This window comes from Bubalus bubalis, chromosome 8 (genome assembly GCF_019923935.1).
Source record: "Bubalus bubalis isolate 160015118507 breed Murrah chromosome 8, NDDB_SH_1, whole genome shotgun sequence".
Lineage (NCBI taxonomy): Eukaryota > Metazoa > Chordata > Mammalia > Artiodactyla > Bovidae > Bubalus > Bubalus bubalis.
This window is the reverse complement of record NC_059164.1, coordinates 104,555,201-104,568,197: the sequence shown is the minus strand read 5'-3', so window position 1 is coordinate 104,568,197 and position 12,997 is coordinate 104,555,201. Positions and strand designations below refer to the sequence as shown.

The following is a 12,997-nucleotide window of genomic DNA, read 5'->3' as shown; positions in this document are numbered from 1 at the left end:
ACAAAGTGATTCTAAGATTTATACAGAAAGAAAATGGTAATGGAATAGCCAAAAGTTTTGAAAAAGAAGCATCAATTATTTATTCATATTGCATACTATTCTATTCACCTGTGTCCATATAGTCATCTAAATCTGAGTGCATACTGATGCCTCCAACTGTAGTCCAGTACCATATGCCTTATTCCAGCCTTCTCCCCTTGCTTGTCTGTAACTTGACCCACCACAGTGAGACCTTTATCACTTCCTCAACTGCTGTACACACGTACAGCTAGTTCAGAATTATTAACTCACACCCTCTGGAGAAACAAACTTACTAGCAAGAGTACTATGATTGGCACTGTTCCTTTTTTTAACGCAGACTTCCAGATTCCAGCTAATAACACTGTTTTTCAAAGTTACTCCCTTTTGCCTCTCCCTCTTCAGGGAGGTCAGGTCATACATTTTTAAAGTTGGTGACACAGTCTCATGTGCACAGTTCTTCGACCCCTGCTTGGCCATGCAAGAAGAGCAGAAATAAGCATCAGCAATAGTGATGTGACAGCAAGAGGGACTGAAATAGGACAGTATTAGAATAAGAATGTACAGAGTGGGAAGCTCAGAGTAGAGCTGAAAGATAGCCTGTTAAAGTTGAGGGTGGGGATGGGAGAAGAAAGAGAACACAGAAATGAATCTGGCAACCCCAGCAAGTCAAACATGAGAACAAATTAGAAAAGAAACTGGACAAGAGGGACTGGCATATGTAAGAGCGAAGAGAGATGAAATGCACAGGTCAGGATTGAACAGTGTGAGACAGGCAGGGAGAAGCAACCAGATGCCACTTCACTTCTCTTTCTCTGTCCCCTCTGTGTCCTCCCTCAACCTGGGGACACAGCATGGTGGGCTTCCCTTGTCACTTTCAGCTGCCACAACCCAGCCATTTCCCTCCCAAATTTAGGGCTGCCATGATGATGTGATGCTAGATAAGAGAATGTCTCTTTCCAAGAACTTCCCTCCACACCCTGAGAAAGCCCACTGAAAATAGACTTGTCTGCATTAACACATCCATTTGGCCATGAGGTTGGTAAAACATCAGGGTTGTGAGTGAGTTCTTCTCACAACTACCAGCTGAGACGATCTACACAGGTGTACTGTCTCTGTTGGACCTTGGGCCAGGAATCTCAGAAAAGGTTAAATCCTGAAACTGGATGTGGCATCATGCATAGAAATAATTTAAGCAGTGGTTGTTGGGTCATATGATAGTTTTATTCATTATTTTTTAAGGAATCTCCATATTGTTCTGCATAGTAGCTGTATCAATTTACACTCCCTCCAACAATCATATGACCCACCAATCCACCACTGGGCATAACACCTGAGGAAACAATCATTGAAAAAACCACATGTACCCCAATGTTCACTGAAGCACTATTTATGATAGTTAGGACATGGAAGCAACCTAGATGTCCATTGACAGATGATTGGATAAAGAAGTGTGGTACATATATGCAATGGAATATTATTCGACCATGAAAAGGAATGCATGAGTCAGTTCTAATGAGGTGGATTAACCTAGAGCCTATTATACAGTGAAGTAAGTCAGAAAGAGAAAAACAAATGTCACATATTAACACATATATATGGAATCTAGAAGGATGGCACTGATGAGCCTATTTGCAGGGCAGCAATGAAGATGCAGACATAGAGAAAAGACTTGTGGACACAGTCGGGGAAGGACAAGGAGGGGCGAAAATTGAGAGAGTAGCACTGAAATATATACATTACCATATGTGAAACAGATAAGCAGTGGGAATTTACTGCATGACACAGGGAGCTCAAACCCGGTGCTCTGTGACTATCTAGAGGTGTGGGATGCGGTGGGAGATGGGAGGGAGGTTCCAGAGGGAGGGGACACATGTACACCTATGGTTGATTCATGTTGATGTATGGCAGAAACCAACACAATATTGTAAAGCAATTATCCTCCAATTAAAAATAAATAAATTTTTCAAAAAATAATAATTAAAGCAGTGAAAAACTCAGGAAAGAATGGAATAATATAGGGGAAGGTGACCCAGAACCTATAATCAAATATATAAGTCAGCTGTCAAGAGAATGAATTACACTTTCCTTGTCTATCCCACCCAAATATAAGTGTTCTAAAAAAAATCACATATATTTTGTATATTTATACTTGTAAAACTTATTTTGTGAAATTCATTTCAACCACAGTAATGTGTATAAATGTATAAATCCATTTAAAATGTTAAAGTGACTCCTACGTAGGAACCATCCAGCTATAAAGTTGAGCACTGTCAGTGCCTTAAAATTCCCTCATAGGTCACAAACTGTTTGATGATGAAAAGGATCTGGTTTCTGATTTCAATCAGTGCTTCTAGGTTACTCAGGCCTGTGATGATGAGTCCTTAGGACAGAGATAATCCTTGAGGAGATGACAGTATCGTTTCATGGTGTCTCAGAAGACCTCAATGAATCTGTCAAAGAGGTCACCACTAAAACCATCAGTGATGCTACCCTGTTGTACTCAGCGGCCTGTGTTTGCTTGGGTTTCACAAAGAGGAACAAGCAGCTGCCACAGCGGATGACAACAAAAGGTGAAGTGGGAGGCACATGTAGAGAAGGCTTTCTGCCGCCCAGAAACAGAGGGGATCTTGAGGATGGAGACAATGTAGGTGTAGGAGATAATTGTGGGGATAAAAGCACCAATAATGAAAACAGCCATTAAAAAAGAATAAACTGCATGAATTGGCTGTCATCACACCACAAATTGAGCAGTTGCCCTTGGTCACAGTAAAAATGGTCTAGCACATTTGATTTGCAGAAAGTAAGATGAAACGTGGCAAAGACTGGCCAGATTTGAAACAGGAACCCAAACACCCAGGATAAAATTACCACCCAGAGACAGGTGTATCTGTATCTGTATTCATAATGATATTGTACCACAGAGGGTTACAGATGCCACACAGCAGTCCGTAGCCATTGCTCCCATTAATATGAACTCTGACGTTCCCAAAGACAGGTACATATACAGTTGTGCACAACAGGCAGTCAAAGATATTGCCTGCATCCCAAGAAGAAGCAGACCCCAGAGCATCAAGGAGACAGCTGTAGATGTGGTCAGCATCTCTAAGACAGAGGTGATCCAGGAAGTAATACATGGGGGTCTGCAGACATTTATCAATATAGACCCTCAAGACGATGACCAGGTTTCCCATCACTGTCACTGAGTAGAAGAGGATGAAGGTAGCAAATAACATATGGTGTAACTGTGTAATTCTTGGGAGCTGGGGAAGTCTAAGAGATAAAATTAAGTAGCACTGGTATAATTCCCCACCAGTTAGTTTTGAGTGCTTGTTCCTTCTGAAATCTAGACAGCAAAAGAGAGAGAACACTGTGACTGATCTCAGAAAAGCAGAAACACTTCCAAGTAGAGAAAATATTCCCCCCTGGTTGATAAGCTCTACAACATGACTAGGAAGGGTTCATGCCCTACTGTTCTTCTACATGGTCAGTAGTAATTATTTCTAAGAATATACATGATGTATGAAGAACAATGAACCTGGCCAAGAAGATGAGCCCAGTCGCCCACACTGTACCATAGGCAAGGCTCCTCTGCCCAGCCTGCATGACTGCATCTGTCCATCCACAGGGCACCATGACTTTCCCTTTGCTCTCAACAGCCCCCCAGGCCACCCCCTAATAGTGCAGTCCTTTTTACCATGCTCTCCCTTCCATCTGGGATGGAACTACCTGCTCCACCAAATGCATTGTGTCCTATGAGCCTGCTCCAGTACCACACCCTGTAGAAAAGTACCCCCACAGCCACCTCAATTCTACCCAGAGCTGGTTATCTGTTGGTTTTTCTTGAAATAGGGTCCATTGGCACTACATTCATTTTAAAGCTTTTTCTTTATGTCTTTCGTCTTTGGTGTCACTGGTGGGCATAGGAGTGGGGATCAATTTGAGGATTTTCTGTAAGATAGTGAGGGCAAGGACAGAGTCTCGCTTAATCTATGGGCCAACTAGTTGCCTAGCTGAATTGCCACTTTCTTCCACTCTGTTCTTGGGAGTGAATATCAGCTTCGCTTTTCTCTTCGGTGAACGTGTTTTCTCATAGAAGGCAGACTGGCCAGCACTGGCGTTAGTCAGTCAGGAGTCTCTCTCTCCCATGCTCTAAGACCAATAATCACCAGATTCACAGAAGGAGGGTCCAGAGGAGGGCACGTGTGGACTTACATCCTTGGCTTCCACCTGTCCTGCATCTTCCTTGTGCTGGAACGGGGAGACAAGAGGCTAATCCCCTGTCTTCAAAACCTGAGATCCAGCAGGGAGTCAAGGCTGCCAAATGTGAACTCTGGGTCCAGCCCAGGCTATACATATAAGTGGTCTTGGACTTGATCTAACAGAAAGTTCAGAAAGTCTCCCCAGAGACATTCTTCCTTCTACAATCACTTTTTTCCTCCAAAATCTTATAAAAGAGTAAAGACTGAGCTGTCAGTAACATGAAATGGACCCAAAGATCTGAGCCCCTTAGGATTTCAGGGCTCCTCCCTCATTTCCTTCAGGCCTTTGCTCAAGTGCCAAAGCTCAGGGAGCCTTTCTTCATCATCCTAAGAGAACACATATCATCCTTTACTTTCTACCACCTCACAAGGATCTGTTTATCTCCTTAGTTCCTATCACCTAAAATGATGTTTACTTTTGGCTTATTTCCTGTCTCCTGTTTTATAATGTAAGCAACATGAAAGCAGAAATTTTGTCATGCTTACTTATGGTTTCTGATACTCAGTGAATACTTTTGAATGAACAAGCCAATGAATCAATCAATTAAGGAAAGAATCTATGAACAAAGCATACCTAGTCCTGGCTTTGGCCAATTTTGAAGCAAACCTGCCGTGCTGTCTTCACTGAAAAACTGCCCTGTCAACATGCAGCCCTCTCTCTGGAAATCTCTTATAAAAGGCAATTGGGTAACAAGGGTAGATTTGTTGGGAGAACCTAATTGTCTGCCTTCCACAATTTCTGTTTTGTTGTTGTTCAGTCACTAAGTCATGTCTGACTCTTTGCAACCCCATGGACTGCAGCATGCCAGGCTTTTCCTGTCCTTCATCTTCGCCTGGAGCTTGCTCAAACTCATGTCCATTGAGTCAAGGATGCCATCCAACCATCACATCCTCTGCCACCCTCTTCTCCTCCTGCTTTCAATCTTTCCCAGCATCGGGGTCTTTTCCAATGAGTCGGCTACTCACATCAGGTGGCTAAAGTAGTGGAGCTTCAGCTTTTCTGTTTAGCTGAGACTAAATGAACACAAAGACAAGAGGAGGCTCCTAACCACAGTAAGGAGCTGTGCCTGTGTCCAGCATCACGTCAAGGAAGAGCTAACTCAGCCCTCTGCAATGCAGGGGAATTTGGAGATGAGTCCTTCCACACTGCTGCTGCCCTGGCCCACTCTTCAGGCTTGACATGTCCTCTATCTAGACACCAGCCAGGACCACAACTTCCCATCCTGATCCTCTCATACTCTTTCCTTCACAGAGAGGAACCCCTAAAAGAGAATGGGGTCCGTCTAGTCAAGGCTATGGTTTTTCCAGTGGACATGTATGGATGTGAGAGTTGGACTATAAAGAAAGCTGAGTGCCAAAGAATTGATGCTTTTGAACTGTGGAGTTGAAGAAGACTCTTGAGAGTCCCTTGGACTGAAAGGAGATCCAACCAGTCCATCCTAAAGGAGATCAGTCCTGGGTGTTCATTGGAGGGGCTGATGTTGAAGCTACAGCTCCAATACTTTGGCCACCTGATGCAAAGAGCTGACTCATTTGAAAAGACCCTGATGCTGGGAAAGACTGAGGGCAGGAGAAGGGGATGACAGAGGAGGAGATGGTTGGATGGCATCACCAACACAATGGACATGGGTTTGGGTGGACTCCGGGAGTTGGTGATGGACAGGGAGGCCTGGCGTGCTGTGATGGACAGGGGTCGTAAAGAGTCATACATGACTGAGCGACTGAACTGAACTGAACCGAATACAAAACTATATTAATCAAAACAGCATGGTGCAGGCATAAGAAAGACGCGTGACAAACAGAATAGAATTGAGAATTCAGAAATAAACCCATATGGCCAACTGATTTTCAACAAGGGTGACAAAAATAATGTGGAAGGAATAATTTCTATAGCAAGTGGTCCTGGGACAACTGGATTTCCACATGTAACAGAATCAAGTTGGACCCCTACTTCATGCCATTTATAAAAATTAACTCAAAATGGATCTATGACCTAAATATAAAAGGTAAACCATAAAAATCTCTGAATAAAACATAGAGGTAAATCTTTATGATCTTGAATTTGTCAATGGCTTCTTAGATATCAAAAGCATGGGAAACAAACAAAAAAATAGATGCATCAAATTCATCATTTGAAGAATTCATTTTGATGAATATTAGAATTTACTAAAATTGAAAATGTTTTTTCATCAAAGGAGAGAATCAAGAAAATGAAAAGACAACTTACATAATAGGATAAAGTATTTGCAAATCATATATATATGAGTTTACTATCCAGAATATAGAAATAATTCCTACAACTCAACAACAAAAACAAATCAATGCCCCCAAAATGTGCAATGGTTTGAATAATCATTTCCTCAAAGAAGATACATAAATCAATAATAGGGACAACAAAAATGTTCAACATCACTAGTCATTAGGAAAATGTAAATCAAAACCACAGTGAGAAACCATTTCACACCTTCTACAATTAAAACAAAGGGAAAACAATAAGGACATGGAGAAATTGGAATCTTCATACAATGCTGATGGGAATGTAAGTGGTCCAGCTGCTGTGGAAAACAATCTAGCAGTTCCTTAAAAAGTTAAACATAGGATTACCATATAACCCAGAAATTCCACTTGTAGGCATATACCCCAAAGAATTGAAAACAGGGACACAAACGGACATTTGTATGACAGTGCTCATTGGAGCATTATTCATAATAACCAAAAGGTGGGAACAAATTCAAGTGGCCCTCAGCAGATGAATGGATAAATAAAATGTAACATACACATAAAATAGAATTTTATTTGGCCATATAAAGGAGTTCTGATAACATGGATGTACTTGAAAACATTATGTTAAGTTAAATCAATCAAAAAAAATGACCAATACTGTATAATAACAATAATAGGCAAATTCTGAAACAGGTTAGAGGTTAAAGGAGGTTAGAGACAAGTTAGAGGCTGGAATAGGTTAGAGGTTCTCAGGAGCTTCAGGCAGAGGAGAATAGAGAATTCTTTCTTAATGAGTAGTTTCTGTTTGGTGTGATGAAACAGTTTGGAAATATTGACAATGACTGCACAACATTGTGAAAATAATTAATGTAATTAACTGTACTGGTTTTACAGTTGTGTGTGTTTGGTCGTTTCAGTCATGTCCGACTCTTTGAGACCCTATGAACTGTAGCCCTCCAGGCTCCTCTGTCCATGGAATTCTCCAGGCAAGAAGACTGGAGTGGGTTGCCGTCCCCTCCTTCAGGGGATTTTCCCAACCCAGGGATCGCACCTGCATCTCTTATGTCTCCTGCATTAGCAGGTGGGTTCTTTACCACTGGTGCCACCCAAGAAGTCCCAGTTTTACACTTTAAATTATTTAAATAGTAAATGGTATGCTATATTTATTTACCACAGTAAGAAAAAAAGACCTTGACATGAGGAGTATTTTTTTTTTGCATATTCTCTTTTCATTTTCTTTTTTTTTTTATTATATATGACATGAGTATTTAAGAAAGATGGGGAAAAATGGCAAATAGGCTTCTGTCAAAAATGTTCTCTTCATCTTGAAGTCTTCATGAGACCCTATTCCCCAGATGATCTTGGCACTACCCATCCCCCAATATCCTTTGGCCATTGTAATGGGAACCTAAGTAAGAGAGAAATAGAGAATCTGCCACCCATCCAACCTCATGGTCATTCAAGCCTATCCAATATGCATGCATTCCAACTGGCTTTTCAGCCATATGCTTCCCTTCAAATCTATGGGGTCACCTCCCTGAGCTGGTTGCAGTGAGAGGTAAAGGGTAAAGTGGCAAAATGCAGAGGTGGAGAGTTATAAAAGTGATAAATATGTTTAGCTTTGCTTTGGGATAAATATCTACTGATATATTAAAAACTAAAGAAGCTCTTGTTGAAAATTAAAACTGTATAAAAAGATAGTTAAAAATTAAATGTCTCTCTAAAGATGTCCCATCTATATAACCATGTGCTTTTTTAAGTAGTATTCCATCACACATACTGTCCTGAAACTTGTTTTTTTCCATGTAATACATTGTAGTACATCTAAGTCTACTGTGAAAGTCTACTCTACTGTGAAAGTCACTCAGTCAGGTCCAAGTCTTTGAGACCCCATGGACTATACAGTCAATGGAATTCTCCAGGCCAGAATACTGGAGTGGATAGTCATTTCCTTCTCCAGGGGATCTTCCCTACCCTGGGATCAAATCCACATCTCCTGTTTGCCAGGCAGATTCTTTACCACTGAACCACCTGGCAAGCCCCATACTTTTTAAAATATATAACTGTAAATAATAATGTAAAATTTTTCTATCTTTTATCAGATTGCCTTCCCCTGAATTTTACCAATTTATAATCTCTAAGAGATTATATTGGGTCTGTCTACAAAGCCTCCAGGCAAGATTCCATTTCACTCTTAACTCTGTGCAGATCATAGAAATCAATAATTGGATAGAATCTTGGAAAGAAGGACATATCCCAGAGGTCCTTGGCCCATGGGAACAATGCTGACAGCCACCCAGGGAGCCTCTGTGCTATTATCTGCCTGTTAGCCTTAGAGCAGCAGTGTTGGGTCATGTGATGACAGATGTGGAAATGTGAAAGGAAGGTTGCTGGCAAATAAAGATATCCAAAGATCATAGACGCGAAACCTTTCAGAACTCCTTTTTCAGAACCAAATTCCTTATATCAGTCCTACATCCTAGATTCCTTAAATTAGACTAAATTCAAGGCCATATTGTTATGGGAAGCACATTGATTGAAACCGCCCACCCTGGCCAGGCACCATAGTAACCATTTGCATGAGTTGTTTTATGACAGGAGATCCTAATAAGGAATACGGAACTAATAAGCCACCACCAACCGGAAGAGTTCGGCAAAGGTCTAAAGGAGACACTGTGTGTCCATCCACTTCCAGGAATCCCTCTTGCTAGCATCCATCTTAGCTGAGTGATGCGTGCACCACCAGGAAAGACTGAATTAGAATGATTGGCCAAAGACCACCCAGAAACTAATCCCATCACCATAAAACCCGAGACTGCAAGCCACGCAGCAGAGCAGTTCTCCTGGGTTCCCTTACCCTACTGCTCTCCACCCGGGTGCCCTTTCCCAATAAAATCTCTTGCTTTGTCAGACAATTGACACTCGGACAATTCATTTCCGAGTGTTAGAAAAGAGCCCAGTTTCAGGCCCTGGAAGGGGTCCGCGTTCCTGCAACAATATCAGATCATCAGTAAAAAGAGCCTACTGTTCTGAATTCCATAACTGATTCTTTCATGACTTAGTAAGTTCATGGCTCCTTGTTTCCCTCCAAATTACAGAAAGGAGACTATCTAGGATGAAAAGGAAAAACTATCATGGGCCAGGGAAAACTAAGATCCCTGAAACTGGTAAGCACTATCTTCTATAATCATTCAGGAGGTGAAAATTAAACAGAAACTCTTCAAACAGTTACATCAGTTCTCAACTTCCTCCACTTCATTCTGCAAGAAGCAAATTCAAGATCTTTTTTGTTTAAATGTGGTAAAGTATACATGACATGAATCTACCATCTTAACCACTTTTAAGTGCACAGTCCAGTACTGTTAAGCACTTTTGCACTGTTGTGCAATCAATCTCCAAAACTCTTTTCATCTTGCAGAACTGAAACTCTGCACCTATGAGACCACCCTCTCACTCCAGCCCCTGGCAACCACCATTTTTCTTCTTTCTCTATGAATCTGATGACTCTCATATAAGTGGAATCATACTGCATTTGTCTTTCTTTGACTGACTTCAATTTAGTATAATGTCTTTAAGTTTCATCCATGTTGTAGCATATGTCAAAAATCTTTCGTTTTAAAGGCTGAATAATATTCCATTGTATATCTAAACCACATTTGGCCATTCATCTGTCAGTGGGCACTTGGGTTGTTTCTACCTTCTGGCTATTGTGAAAATGTTGCTATGAGTACGGGAGTACAAATATCTCTCTGTTCTCAATTCTTCTAAGTATATACCCATAAGTGGAATTGCTGGATTATATGATAATTCTATTTTTAATTTCTTGAGGAACCACCACACGGTTTTCTATAGGCTATACCGTTATAGTCTTTGCGGTGGCTCAGACGGTAAAGCATCTGCCTGCAATGTGGGAGACTCAGGTTCAATCCCTGGGTTGGGAAGATCCCCTGGTGAAGGACATGGCAACCCACTCAAGTACTCTTGCCTGGAAAAGCTCATGGATGGAGGAGCCTGGCAGGCTACAGTCCATGGGGTCGCAAAGAGTCGGACACGACTGAGTGACTTCACTTACTCATACATACCATTTTACATTCCCATCAATACGGCACAAGTCAGGCTCTATCCATCATTTTCATTTGTGATGATTCAGGACACAGCACAGCAGATGCTCAGTGCTTTTTTTCCTTCAATAAATTGCACATTCCTAAAAAATACTTTTTTTAAAAAAAAGAACTGATGAAAAATCTGAATAAGTAAAAATTGAATCCAGACACAAAACAGATTCTCTGCAAATTCTTTCCTGCCATCTTTTTTCAGCCCTTTGCTTAAATAGGCTATTTTCTTAAATATTTATTTCCCAAATGAAATCTTCAAAATCAACTGAAGCATTTTAAAGTGAATAAAATATCATGTATTATTGCCATCAAAAAAAAAATAGTGTACAATGGTTTCAGTTTCTCCACGTCCTTGTCAACACTTATTTCCTCTTTGGGTTTTTTATTGTATTTGGGGGTGGGGGTGGGAGTTGATTTTTTTTTTTAATTATAGCCATCCCAGTGGGTGTGAGGTGGTCAGTAATATTTTTGAAAGCCATATTGCAACATTTTACTCCCCTGCTTAAAACTCTTCCAACATGTTTCAATGCTCTGAGGGCAACTCTCCAACACCTAGAAACCCTTCAGTGTTATATAGTAATATGGCCCCAGTCCACTTCTTCCCCATCTCATACTCCCACTTCTTTTGTTTTCTCCCCTCAAGGTACCCTGATATTCTCTTGGCTCACTGACCAAGTTTTGCTTCCTCCTCCTGTCTCACAGCCTTTGAACATTCTATTTCCTTTATCTTAGATGTTTTTCCCCTTCCCATCCAGATTTCATAATTAACTTTTACACCCTGCAGACTCTACTCAAAGGTAACTTAGGAAGGCCTTCTGTGACCCATTTTGTAAATGATGACTGTTGGGCCTTCCCTCTGTATCAGAGGGAGAAATCAGGAAAGAGATCATTCTATTTTTTCTCCCTGCTATATTCACAGTCCCTGTCATGTATTAAGGGAGTGATAATATATTTTTGCTTTTCTTTAACTGTAAGTGAAGTTAGGGCTTCCCTTGTGGCTCAGTGGTGAAGAATCCGCCTGCCAATGCAGAAGAATAGAGTTCAATCCCTGGGTTGGGAAGATCCCCTGGAGAGGGAAATGGCAATCCACTCCAGTATTCTTGCCTGGAAAACTGCATGGACAGAGGAGCCTGGTGGGCTATGGTCCATGGGGTCACAAATAGTCAGACATAACCTAGCAAATAAACAACAACAAAGTGAAGTTAAGCATATTTTCAGTTTTTAAAGCCATGTGCATATGTTTCTCTGAAAACTGCCTCTTCACATACTTGCTATTTTCCTATTGGTCTAGTGGATTTTTCTCTTATGAGTTTTAATAAGTTTTTGTATACAATAAAATAACTATCCTCTTTTATTCTAATATATATTTGAAATATCTTTCTTAGCTTCCTGTTTGCCTTCTAATTTTGATTATGCTTTGGTATGAATTTTTTTTAATTACACAGTATTATTTTTCAATCTTTTCTTTCAAGTTTTGTGTTTTGTTTACAAAGTCCCACTCCAAGATTATATTCTTTTGTTTCTGTTAAATGTTTTCTCTCGTACTATTTTTTATACTATGTGATCTTTACTGCTTTCTTTTTTATCTTTCAGTTTTTGTTCAATAAACTTTGCTATTTGTACAAACAGAGAGAGCTTTACATTTGTTTTAAACTGTCTGGTGACTATCCTTTAGTAGTTCAGTGCAAAAATGTATGACTTCTGTCCAGTATACATATATTCAATCTACTTTAATTCTTGCCCAAATGAGTTATTCATTACTATCATAATAAATTGTAAGAATACTATTGCCGGGGTCCAGCCCCAGCTGGATCCAGGGATTCCGTCCTCAGGAGGATGGCGTCAGTGACTGAGAGAAATAGAGAAAGAGATAAAGAATTTTGCAGTTAAGAAAATAGAGGAGAGAAAAGAGGCTGATATTCCTTGGTTTACACAGAAAGCCAATAAAGCCCCAGCACGGGACCTCCTCTGTTCACGTAGGCCGCAGGCGCCCTCCCGAATCACTGAAGGTGCCCCACCTTAGGCACCTTCTCGAGTGGGTCTTAGAAGCCCAGGCAGGAAAGTGAATGCAGAGGGCCCCTGCGCTCCAGGGAATCAGCCTGAAAAGAAAAAGGAAAGAGAAAGAATGACATGGGGAGACCAAGCTTGATGAGCATGGCCCACACTTTATTTTCCCCAAGTAGTTTTTATACCTTAAGTTGTACATAGAGGATAAGGTGGTGGGGGTGGGGGTGGGGGGTAGAGTCATGCAAGGTCAGCAGTCCTTGATCCTTATCGAAGCCAGGCTTTCTTTCTGTAAATTTATCATATGCAAAAGCTTTAGGTGATTTACATCATCTGGCCAGGAGGCCTGTTAACATTTTATGACCCTTTCTTCAG

The 12,997-nt window shown here is 40.9% G+C and overlaps 1 pseudogene; it reads right to left on the bottom strand.

Moving 5' to 3' along the window:
- Positions 1 to 2,442: 2,442 nt before the first annotated feature.
- Positions 2,443 to 3,269, bottom strand: LOC102404226 (annotated as a pseudogene).
- Positions 3,270 to 12,997: the final 9,728 nt, after the last annotated feature.